At 46.6% G+C, this 12,240-nt stretch overlaps 1 protein-coding gene across 1 annotated transcript in view; it reads right to left on the reverse strand.

Moving 5' to 3' along the window:
• Positions 1–12,150, reverse strand: part of SLC2A6 (solute carrier family 2 member 6) — a 290,346-nt gene extending 278,196 nt beyond the window's left edge. Inside the window, exon 1 of the mRNA XM_068249220.1 lies at positions 11,955–12,150. The gene's annotated coding sequence lies outside the window, so the exon portion shown is untranslated. The remainder of the gene's footprint in view (positions 1–11,954) is intronic.
• Positions 12,151–12,240: the final 90 nt, after the last annotated feature.

Genomic DNA, 12,240 nt, shown 5'->3' on the forward strand with positions numbered 1-12,240 from the left:
TGGGATGTTAATTGTTCCGAAATTATGCACATTTTTAGGCAAATGTATGCAGTTTGAACATAGACCAGTCAAATTTAAACACAGGTTTAAATGTATTGGTGCATTTTCAAGCTGAAAATATTTGCATAAAAATGTGGATACAATTGCATCAACTCGGGACAATTTGCATATCTGTGATCATCCCTACTCCTTAGCTGTTTTTCCTCCATGCACAAGAACTTTATTCCACTGGGCATGCTCAAAGCTCCTCGCACATGCCCAGTACAGATGCACTTGTCCACTGCCAGGAGCCCAGCTGGTAGAAGCAGGGCGGAGGAGTCGGAGTCATTTTGGGTACCTGGAGTCGGTGGTTTCATAAATTGAGGAGTCAGATGATTTTGTACACAATCTACAGCCCTAGTAAGTATTAGACTAAGGAGTATTACAAATGGTCGGTACTGACTGAGAAGTAGAGATGGCCAGTGAGGGACGACTTCCATCTCACATGCAAATTTGATGGAAAGTATACGCAGTTTTGGAACTGAGCCAATAAAGTACACTTCATGCCAGTTTGGGTTGGTTCAATGCCAAGTCCAGCCCACCATTGCCCGCGAGGTCCTCCAGCGTCCTCCTGGCTCCTCTCCCGGTCCCGCCGGCAGCTCCGTTATTCGGCGACTTTAATTCAGTGTAAAGCGAGCACCCAAGGAGGGGAAAAGGGATGGATGTGCTATGGCTTGCAGCGTCTCTGCACTCCAGACGTTTCCAACGATTCCTCCACAGTCAAGCCAGCACCATCTTTAGTATTTAAAGCTCTTTATTCTTTAAAAAGCATGACAAGCTTCTTCCACAGCGACAGCAGCGCTGTTTCGATCAACAGATCTTTTTCAAGCTGTATAAAGTTATGTCACACTAAATCAGCAACAACATGCCTTTAAATAACCCCCTCAGTACACTTCCACCAATCAGAATCAGATACCTGCAGCCAATCGGAGCGCCCAGGCAGCTATGTGGACCAGAAAGAAGACTACCACTTCTAATATTTAAATCCGGACATCAGTATTTGTCCCCCTAGCACAATTCATAGACAGGTTATTGCAGCCGATAGTCCAGTCCATTGATTCGTATATAAGAGATACAAGCATGTTTATTGAGAAATTAAATAACCTAATGGCAATTCCTTCGGAGTACTTGTTGGTGACACTTGATGTGGAGAGCCTCTACACCTCCATCCCACACGATGGGGGTGTAGAGGCGGTTGAGTGGTACCTGATGACACATTCGGATCTATCTGGCCCACAGAGGGCCTTTGCCTTTGTCGTGTCATTGCTACGGGTCATTCTACAAGAGAATTACTTCCTCTTTGAGGGCCAATTTTATGTACAATGTAGAGGGACAGCGATGGGGTCGAATGTGGCCCCGTCCTACGCAAATCTTTTCATGGGCCAATTTGAAGAAGCATTTGTCTATAATAGTGCCCTTTTCCGCCAGCATGCAAAATGCTGGTGGAGGTATATAGATGACATTTTTTGCGTGTGGGCGGGGCCGCATTCGACCCTCATCGATTTTATTTCAGAATTGAGGGACAAATGTCCGAGTATTGTTCTGACTACACATGTGGCGGCAGACCAGGTGTCTTTCCTGGATACTTTGGTGTACAGGTCTGGTGATCGGTTACTCACGGACCTGTACACCAAACCAACTGACCGTAATTCCCTACTTGAATATGGCAGCTTTCACCCTAGGCACATTAAGGATAATATACCTGCCGGGCAGATAGCTAGAGTGGAGAGATTAGTGGCAGATCCTCAGAAACGAATGGAGAGGGTAGAACAAATGCAGGCTAAGTTTGAAAGGAGAGGTTATCCAAGGGAGGTGCTCACAAGGCCAAAACAAATTAGAAATAGGGGTTCAGTTGGATCTAGAATTCCTTTAGTGACCACCATGGGCGTCCGCACATATGGCAAAACCGGGCATCTGCCCGAGCCTGGCCGCCCGCTGCCCCCCCCTGGCCGCGTGCCCGTGCAGCCAGCAGGAGGGGAACACGCAGAGAAGAGAGAGAGCGCTATGGGCACAGTGGGGAAGGGCGGACGTCTCCCCCCCCCTTCCCTCACCTTAGGGGTCTCTCTCTCCCTCGCTGTCCCCTCCGGAATGAAGTGTGCAGCGGCTGGCAGCGGTGGGCGGAACTTACCTCCTCTCGCTCCTGCGCCGGAAGTTCTGGTGCCGCACTCTGGTCTGGATCAGGCCAGAGTAGCGGCTAATCCATCCGGCGCGTGCGACGAGAGGAGGTAAGTTCCGCCCACCGCTGCCAGCCGCTGCACACTTCATTCCGGACTCCGGAGGGGAGAGCGAGAGAGGGAGGGAGAGCCCCCTAAGGTGAGTGCCCATAGCTCTCCCTCTTCTCTCCGCTGCTCCCCTCCTCCTGCACACATGGCCACTTTTTCTGGGGACATATCCCCCTGGCTACATATACCGGGACATATACCCCTGCCTACATATACTGGGACATATACCCCTGCCTACATATACTGGGACATATACCCCTGCCTACATATACTGTCTGGGACATATACCCCTGCCTACATATACTGGGACATATACCCCTGCCTACATATACTGTCTGGGACATATACCCCTGCCTACATATACTGTCTGGGACATATACCCCTGCCTACATATACTGTCTGGGACATATACCCCTGCCTACATATACTGTCTGGGACATATACCCCTGCCTACATATACTGGGACATATACCCCTGCCTACATATACCCCTGCCTACATATACTGTCTGGGACATATACCCCTGCCTACATATACTGTCTGGGACATATACCCCTGCCTACATATACCGGGACATATACCCCTGCCTACATATACTGGGACATATACCCCTGCCTACATATACTGTCTGGGACATATACCCCTGCCTACATATACTGTCTGGGACATATACCCCTGCCTACATATACTGTCTGGGACATATACCCCTGCCTACATATACTGGGACATATACCCCTGCCTACATATACCCCTGCCTACATATACTGTCTGGGACATATACCCCTGCCTACATATACTGTCTGGGACATATACCCCTGCCTACATATACTGGGACATATACCCCTGCCTACATATACTGTCTGGGACATATACCCCTGCCTACATATACTGTCTGGGACATATACCCCTGCCTACATATACTGTCTGGGACATATACCCCTGCCTACATATACTGTCTGGGACATATACCCCTGCCTACATATACTGTCTGGGACATATACCCCTGCCTACATATACCCCTGCCTACATATACTGTCTGGGACATATACCCCTGCCTACATATACTGGGACATATACCCCCTGCCTACATATACTGGGACATATACCCGTGCCTACATATACTGGGCACATATACCCCTGGCTACCTGTTCTGGGGACATCTCTACCCCTGGCTACCAGTTCTGGGGACATCTATACCGCTGGCCACCTATTCTGGGGACACCTATAGACCTGGGGCTACCTATTTTTGGGGAACCACTGCTGTCAGATTGAGTGTATTTTGGGGAACTGCTGCCAGGTGAGAGGTGTCTACATATTAAGGGGGCATTCTGCCTATTTATGTGAAAAGCTGTCTATTTATGTGCCTCATGACTGCTGAATTTGTCTTGTTGCGGGCCTCATGGTTACTGACTTTGTCTTGTTGGGGGCCTCATGATTTGTTGGGGGCCTCAAGATTGCTGAATTTGTCTTGTTGGGGGCCTCATGATTGCTGAATTTGTCTTGTTGGGGGCCTCATGATTGCTGAATTTGTCTTGTTGGGGGCCTCATGATTGCTGAGTTGGTCATGTTGGGGGCCTCATGATTGCTGAATTTGTCTTGATGGGGGGGGCCTCATGATTGCTGAATTTGTCTTGTTGGGGGTCACATGATTGCTAACTGCGAGACTATGGAAAAAGCTGAATCATCATCATATGAGACAATAGCATTAAACCTACTTTTTCTGCTTTTTAAAACAGAAAATGAAACTGGGAGGTTCTAAAAAAAATGAATAATTTTTTTCAGGAGTACGATGGATGAAATTGTTTATCTTCACAGTTTATTTTCAACTTAATTTTCCATAATGTTCATGTATGAGTTAAAACGTTTGTATTTAGTTTAAATTGCTGTTGGCACTTTGTGATAGTAAAGTGACTTTGCAGTTTGGACACTCGACCTCCAAAAGGTTCGCCACCATTGTCCTAATCTAATGTCCCACCATTGCTTAGTTCATGTAAACTTGTCTCCACCCACGACCACACCCACATTCTGGTTCATGACCACACCCATTTTTCGGCGCGGCGCGCTACGCGCGCCGCATGACGTAGCTCCATTTTTTGGCGCGCTACGCGCGCCACACAACACCAGCCCAAATTTTTAACTCCCCACTTTTTGCCCCCCCCTGGAAAATTTTCTGCGGACGCCCATGGTGACCACATATAACAGTTGGAGTGATCGCATTGGGATAGCTGTTAGGAAGCACTGGAAAATCCTACAGGAGGCCTTTCCCTATGTAGAGGAATTTAGACTTCCACCTCTTTTGTCATATAGACGACCACCCACGATCAGGGACAAAGTTGTGAGTACTTATAAATGTAATAAGGAAAAGAGCGTCAGGAGGGGCACCTATCCGTGTCTGCATTGCCACATGTGTGGGTCAGTTAATAAAGGGGACTGCTTCACCCATCCTTCTAGTGGAAAACTTTTTTTCATTAATGGGTATTATAGTTGCGAATCTTCTTATGTGGTCTATTTTCTCAAGTGCCCTTGTGGTTTGGGGTACGTTGGACAGACCACACAACCCCTTAGGGATCGGATATCGTCGCATAAAAGTGCAATAAGGAAGGGGGATGAGGATCAGGCAGTCTCGTCATTTTAAACAGTATGGTCATTCGGTTGCCCAGTTGAGGGTACAAGTAATTGATCATGTCCCTTTAAGTCCTAGGAGAGGTGACCGCCAGAGAATGCTGCTTATGAAGGAGGCGGAATGGATTCATAGATTGGGTACTTTGGGGAGGGGTGGCTTGAATAGGGAATATAATTTATTGCCATGCATATGATTATATTGATATGATCTAGTGGGAGGTGTCCTGTTTTGTTAATAGGGTGGGTTATGTTTTAATATTGTGTTGAACTGTTTGTATTTTTATTTCCAGATGTTCAAGATGCCTGCAGCTGGAGGACGCAGGGGCAGCTTCATCTCCATCCACGTTAGGTTGAGCGGTGTGGGCGGTTGGTGAGTGAACAACTGTGGCTGCTTCTCTGTATGTCTATGCGTGACGCTGGTTAGGTTACCAGGGTCGCGCTTATGCTATTTTGTAGTAAGTTTTATACGCCCCTTTGTTATTGTTATGGGGTCATGCGTACTATACTATCAGGTGAGCGATGGCTCCCTGTGAGGCATATGAGCATGCGCTGTGATGACTGCATCTATTCAGGAAGCAGTCGTTGCTATACACGCATGGCCACGCTGTTCAGGTTGCTAAGAGGAGAACGTTACACACGCCCCTCTGATACGTGGGTCACGTGACTGGATGTCACTGTGACGCACTGGTACCAGGAAGCGGCCACCGTTGAACATACACGCTGATACACGCTGTGGGGAAAGCTGGGTAAGAAAATGCGCAAACGCGCATATGATTAGCATAAGATATGAGCGGTTTTCTTCTAGGTCCGCATGTGAGGGACGGGCCAACATGATGCTATGGACATCATTATGGGATGTCCGGATTTAAATATTAGAAGTGGTAGTCTTCTTTCTGGTCCACATAGCTGCCTGGGCGCTCCGATTGGCTGCAGGTATCTGATTCTGATTGGTGGAAGTGTACTGAGGGGGTTATTTAAAGGCATGTTGTTGCTGATTTAGTGTGACATAACTTTATACAGCTTGAAAAAGATCTGTTGATCGAAACAGCGCTGCTGTCGCTGTGGAAGAAGCTTGTCATGCTTTTTAAAGAATAAAGAGCTTTAAATACTAAAGATGGTGCTGGCTTGACTGTGGAGGAATTATTCGGCGACTTTGGCCTGAAGTCGCCCATGCATGTCCCCGCCTGCGCACCCTGCATGTCATCACGCCATGCGCTGTTATCTAAGCCTGAGCCGCGCATGCGCAGGACTCTCACACTGGCTGGCATGATGATGCGTAGCGTGCGCGGTGGGGTCACGCATGGGCGACTTCAGGCCAAAGTCGCCGAATAACGAAGCCGCCAGCGGGATAGGAGCCAGGGGGACCTTGGGGGACCTCGCAGGCTACAGTGGGCTGGAGGAAGCCCTAGGTAAGTTAAACATAACACAGGCCGCTCTCTCCCACCTGATTGACGTCTTACTGATTGAAAACAACAGACTCTCATAACACCTTCAAATGATATGATAATGCTAAGGGTGCGTACAGACATGCGACTATAGTCGTTTAAAACGATCGTTACCGACGGCATTGCCCGACGATCGTTCGTAAAAAGTGCACGAACGATCGTTAAAACGACCAACCAACGAGATATGTCGTTGGTAAAGAACGATCCATTCTGCCAGATCTTTTCCAACGACCATCGTTCAAAAAGTAATGTCTGTACAACGATCGGTCGTTGATCGTTCGTTCTCAAAGCTTTGCACATGCTCAAACAGTTCTTTTTGACACTTGTGTTTGAAATCAGTTTATAAATCATGTTGCGCACGCAACGCTCGTTCCAAGATCGTTCGTACACGAACGATGTTCAAAGTAGCCTTTCTTCAAACGATCATCGGCCGATACCTCCTTTAACATCGTTCGTCGTTCAGAACGAACGATCGTTATCGTATGTCTGTACGTACCCTTAGACTGGGACCGCGAATGTGCAGTGGCCGGCCTAACCCAGCAGCGCAACAGAGGGGACCAGGGGGACTACAATGGGCTGGGGGAAACCCCAGGTAGTGTAAGAATCCTTACATGCAATTTTGTCTCCGGTTTAGCTAATATGGAGTCTGAAGTGAAAATAAACTTATAAGATATTGAATTGTATGTGTAGTACAGCTAAGAAATAGAACATTTGTAGCACAGAATAGAGACTCATATTGTTTTCCAGTACAGGAAGAGTTAAGAAAACTTCACTTGCTATATACACAAAAGAGCTTCTCTGAGCTCTGCGACCCAACTTGGGTCTGATACAGTGCTATTTTCTGAAGCAATTATACATCAAAGAAACAGTGAGAGACGGCTTCAGATAAGGTTTTACTGCAGGGGAGTTCACAGGGTTATTAGCTCTGCTCTGCATCATAGTTTAAAATGCAGAGAGTAGTTTGCAAACTGCAAATATTAGAGAAGGATGTAATGTTATAGAAAAATAAAAAGTAGTATAACTGAAAATATAAATGACACTTTTTTTCTACTAATGTTCTTTTAATTATCCGTACTACATATACAATTCAATATATCCTATGATTTTTTTTTCCGAATCCATGTCAATTAAGGCAAAAGCGTGAGGCGTGAGACACACTAGAGCGCTTTTTGCTCTGTCAGCACTGCGGTTGAGTTTTTTTTTTTAAACCGCCTCCATTGACCTGCAATAAAAAAAAAAAAAGGCTATAAAAATCATTACAGTGATCACAAATTTTCAACAAATCATGATTGTATCCTTTTTACAGTGATTTTTTATCCAAGTCAATGAGAGCATTTTTTTTTAAACGCAAACGCAGTGCCGATGGATGAAAAAGTGCTCTGCGGTGTGTCTCAAGCCTGAGAAGTTTCACCTCCTGGGCGTTACGGACGAGCTCAGCTCGTCCAGTAACGCCGCAGGGCACCGCTCAGGCCCTGGTGGGCCGATTTGGACAATTTTTTTTCAAACACGCAGCTAGCACTTTGCTAGTTGCGTGTTTGTTCCGATCGCCGCCGCTCGCCACCAATCCGCTGAGAAAGAGGCCCCCCCCCCCCACAGACCCCTTGCGCAGCCTGGCCAATCACCGCCAGGCTGCGCTGTGGGGTGGATCGGGACACCCCCTGACGTCACGACGCCGATGACGACATCGCGATCGTCGCCATGGCGAAGGGGGAAGCCCACACACGAAATCCCGTTCAGAACGGGATTTCCTGTTGGGAATATGCGCTGCCGGCGATCGGAGGGGCTGAGCGGACCCCTCACGGAGGAGGGAATCATGTAGGCTAGGCTAGCTACATGTTAAAAAAAAAAAAAATTAGGTGAAAAAAATCCTCCCGCGGCCGTGCGCCGAAAATAATCAGAACGCCCAGCGGGTTTAAGTGGCTACACAATTTTTCTATATTTTTTTTTTTTTCGATTCAAGAATTTCAATCTATTTTTTTCTGACAGATTGTAAGGTTTGAAACATCTGACCAATGTATCGCACACTGTGTTCAATTTTTTCCTAAAATATGAAAAAAAGGAACGAAAATACTGCAAAAAAAATAAAAAAAAATGTGCTTGGGTCTATAAATCAAGAAGGTGACAATTTATCCTTTTCAATAAATACATGATCACATAATCATCATTTTTGTTTCATTAGTTTTACTGGATTTTCTTCCACTGCTTTTAGGATTTGTTTGAAAATCAATGTTTTGGTTGCATTCGTATAAAATTATAGAATTTTTTTAAAAAAAAGGTTCTCCAATATATATATATATATATTTTAAATAAAAAAAATAGGCATTTGTAACGCCGCCACATGATTCGCACCCGGCGTTTCGATATTATGATTCCTGCCACGCCTCGCTACCTATACGACAGACGAGCGGCCGCAGAAACCGCCGGCGCAGTGCAGGAAAGGCATGTGTGAAAGCCATCAGCCAGCCTCCGTCTGGGAGCCCTAAACCTGCCGGGGGCTCAGGCGGTGTGCAGACGGGGCCCGGGCCCCCAACAGTTAAGCCGAGAATCCGCTAAGCGATCTAACAGGGAGCGCGAATAAGACGCGGTTTCTAAGCGAGGCAGACCGTTTAACAGGAGCAATAAAGGTATAGGATGTCAGATCAGCTTACAGCGCGGCGAAATAACACGGGCAGGAAATCTCAGTAGCAGACTTGACAAAGGTCAGAGCTGCAGACGAGAACTTAGACAAAAACACCTACTTTATTGAAAACATCAAGATTTCTGGCGCGGTTCCCCCTGTCCCCGCAGGCACGGAGTTCGTCAGCATTAAATAAGGGGGGAGACGAGGGGGGGGGGCTGACTGGACTTAACAACAGACTATATTGTCTGCGCAGCTCTCTGCCTGCCTAGTTAATCCGAGCGCTGTGTACCGATCAGGGCGATCGTCTTATAGGAGAACGCAGAGTACAGACAGACAACTGGCCCTATTACCGCCTCAGCGCGGGTCACCCTGAGGAAACGCCGATGTTCAGAACGGCCAGAAATGACAGAAGAGGGGAGGAAGAAGAATACAATTCTGTGCACCCCATTCAGGGAAAAATACTTTTAGGGGTATTTTTTTTTTTTTTTTTTTTTAATGGGAACCTAAACTGAGAAGGATATGGATTTTTCCGTTTAAAATAATACCAGTTGCCTGACTCGCCTGCTGATCCTATGTCTCTAATACGTTTAGCCACAGCCCCTGAACAAGCATGCAGCAGATCATGTGCTCTGACTGAAGTCAGACTGGATTAGCTGCATGCTTGTTTCAGGTGTGTGAGTCAGACACTACTGCAGCCAAAGAAATCAACAGGACTGTCAAGCAACTGGTATTGTTTAAAAGGAAACATCCATATCCCTCTCATTTAAGGTTCCCTTTTAGGGAACATGAAGAGGGAGATATGGATTCTGTTACATTTATGTTAAACAATACCAGCTGCCTGGCAGCTCTGCTGGTCTATCTGGCTGCAGTAGTGTCTGAATCACACATTTGAAACAAGCATGCAGCTAATCTTGTCATAAACCTCTGATCTGCATTCTTGTTCAGGGGCTACCGATAAAAGCATTAGAGGACGAGGATCAGCAGGACAGCCAGGCAATCTGCATTGTTTAAAAGGAAATAAATATGGTATCCTCCATATTCCTTTCATTTCATTTCAGGTTTCCTTTAGGCCCATTTTTGACACTCATACAATTTTTTTGCATTGCATTACCCTTTCCACAGGGTAACGCTACAGCAATGTAGGGATGCTGAGAAATGCAATTTTTTTTTTTAGTGAAGGAATTGACTTCAGGTTCTATACAAACCTACGTAGCAGGAAGGCTCTGGATGTCATAGATCCTCCACAGTTCTGGGACCGTCCCTGGATGAAGTTATTTGACCTGCTAGATGGAAAAGCTCTTCACCCGCCTCGGCAAGCCTGTGGGAGTACTGATGTCTATAAGTAGTTGCGAATACGAGTGAGATCTGGTGCACACCAAGATACGATCTGAACGCTTTTCAGATCGCCCGTGCTTTAAAAAGCGCTTGGCTACTGGAACCCTATGAGGGTGTTCCCACAACAGCGTTTTGATTAGGGATGATTAATGAGATGCAATTTTTTCTGAAATTATGCAAATTTGTATGCAAAATGTATGCAGTTTGAAAACAGACCAATCAATGTAAACCCATTTTCAAGTTGCATATATTTGCATAAATTTGCATCAACTCTAAAAAAAAATCCCTAGTTGTAATTTTACAAAAATCACATGTTGTGATTCAATTTGAATATATGATCAAAAACACTCATTCATTCAAAAAAATCACTCTGAAAGTCGCTTCACAAAACCGCTATTGCAAATCGATAAGCACTAGCGATTGTAATAGCGATTTTGGTGTGCACTAGCCCTGAATCAGTACTGCGTGTGCGCGCACAGTACACACACACACACACAGTCCAGGCTCCCACATGCGCAGTACGCATGCATTCGTCTTTAGAACTCCTCAGGGGTGTGAGAGCTTTCAAAGGCTGCCTGAGGAGCACTGCGGACCGAGCATGAGGAGTAACATCACAGGGGGGGGGGGGGGGGGGGGCGCGCAGGAACGACGGGACAGAAGAAAGAATTGGTCCAGTCTGATGTACCTCCGGACAATTTCACGTGCCGAAAAATGGGCGTGGCCATGATATTGTATGGGCGGAGCGTAACTGTAACCCCAGAGCAGCAAATATAGCCAACAATGACCATTAAATAATAAATGCAGCAACAGTTACCCCAGACACCAGAAAATAAACGCAATGTGGGCGACATTTCAGCAAAAAAACAAACGCAATTTGAGCCACATTTTAGCAAATAAAAAAAATAAAATAATAATTTCCTCACCTGACAGAAGTCCCCTCACCCAGCCGGCCTCTGGTGTGCAGCTCCCCGGACGATCTTGCTCCTGCATACCTTCCGCACTGGAATAGCAGGGCTACAGAAAGATGGCGCCCGAAGCTGGACTATTTGTGTCTCCAGTACAGGGCTTCGGACGCCATCTTCCCGTAGCCCTGCTCTGCCTGCCGGAAGCACGCACCATTAAACGTCTGTTCTGGCACATTAATGGGTCAAACCGATTATTTCCGACCAGCTGCTGATGGATAGCGGGATGGATTTTCTGATCACTAGTGCACAGAATGGATCTGGTTATGGTTGGGCCTCTGATCAGACATATCAGTGTTGCATGGTGTGTATCAGGCATAAGGGGGCCTCAGGCAGAGGTAGCAGATCACAGATTATCCCTCTGCTCATCTACTTACCCATACCTCCCAACTTTTTGAGATCAGAAATAGGGACACGTAAGCCACACCTCTAACCACGCCCCTGACACACCACGCACACTATAAAGATTTCATAAGAAAATTATGATGTTTCATAATTCAAACCACACTGGTGCTTTCTATCCTGGTTCATTTTCCTTCTTTGAACAATATTTAACAATAAGAAATATATCAATGTAAAGGATGGGAATAAAGTTTAAATCCAACACATTTTTAGTAGAGAAATATATATATTTACATAGAAAGAGGGACAAAGTCCTGAAAGAGGGACAAATGATGAGGACAGAGGGACAGTTGGGAGCTATGACTTACCTTCCCTCCCACCTCCTGCTGGGAACACCTGGTCACATGACTGCCCATCCCCTGAGCATGCTGGGAGTGGCGTCATCAAGAGCTGCAGAGATCACCTGACCATCCCTGGCATCTCTGAGGAGGGGATGAGAATGACCCGGGGGTGTGGCCACGAATGGGCGTGGTCACTGACAAACAGGCGGATCTTTTCCTCGGTGTAGAGCCCTCTGCCGTATGAAGCCACGCCCCCGATGTCCCCGCCCTCTGCCTGGTCCCCAGAGGCATGCTGGGAGTGATGTCATCAAGA

This window comes from Hyperolius riggenbachi, chromosome 8, assembly GCF_040937935.1.
Source record: "Hyperolius riggenbachi isolate aHypRig1 chromosome 8, aHypRig1.pri, whole genome shotgun sequence".
In the NCBI taxonomy this organism is placed as follows: Eukaryota; Metazoa; Chordata; class Amphibia; order Anura; family Hyperoliidae; genus Hyperolius; species Hyperolius riggenbachi.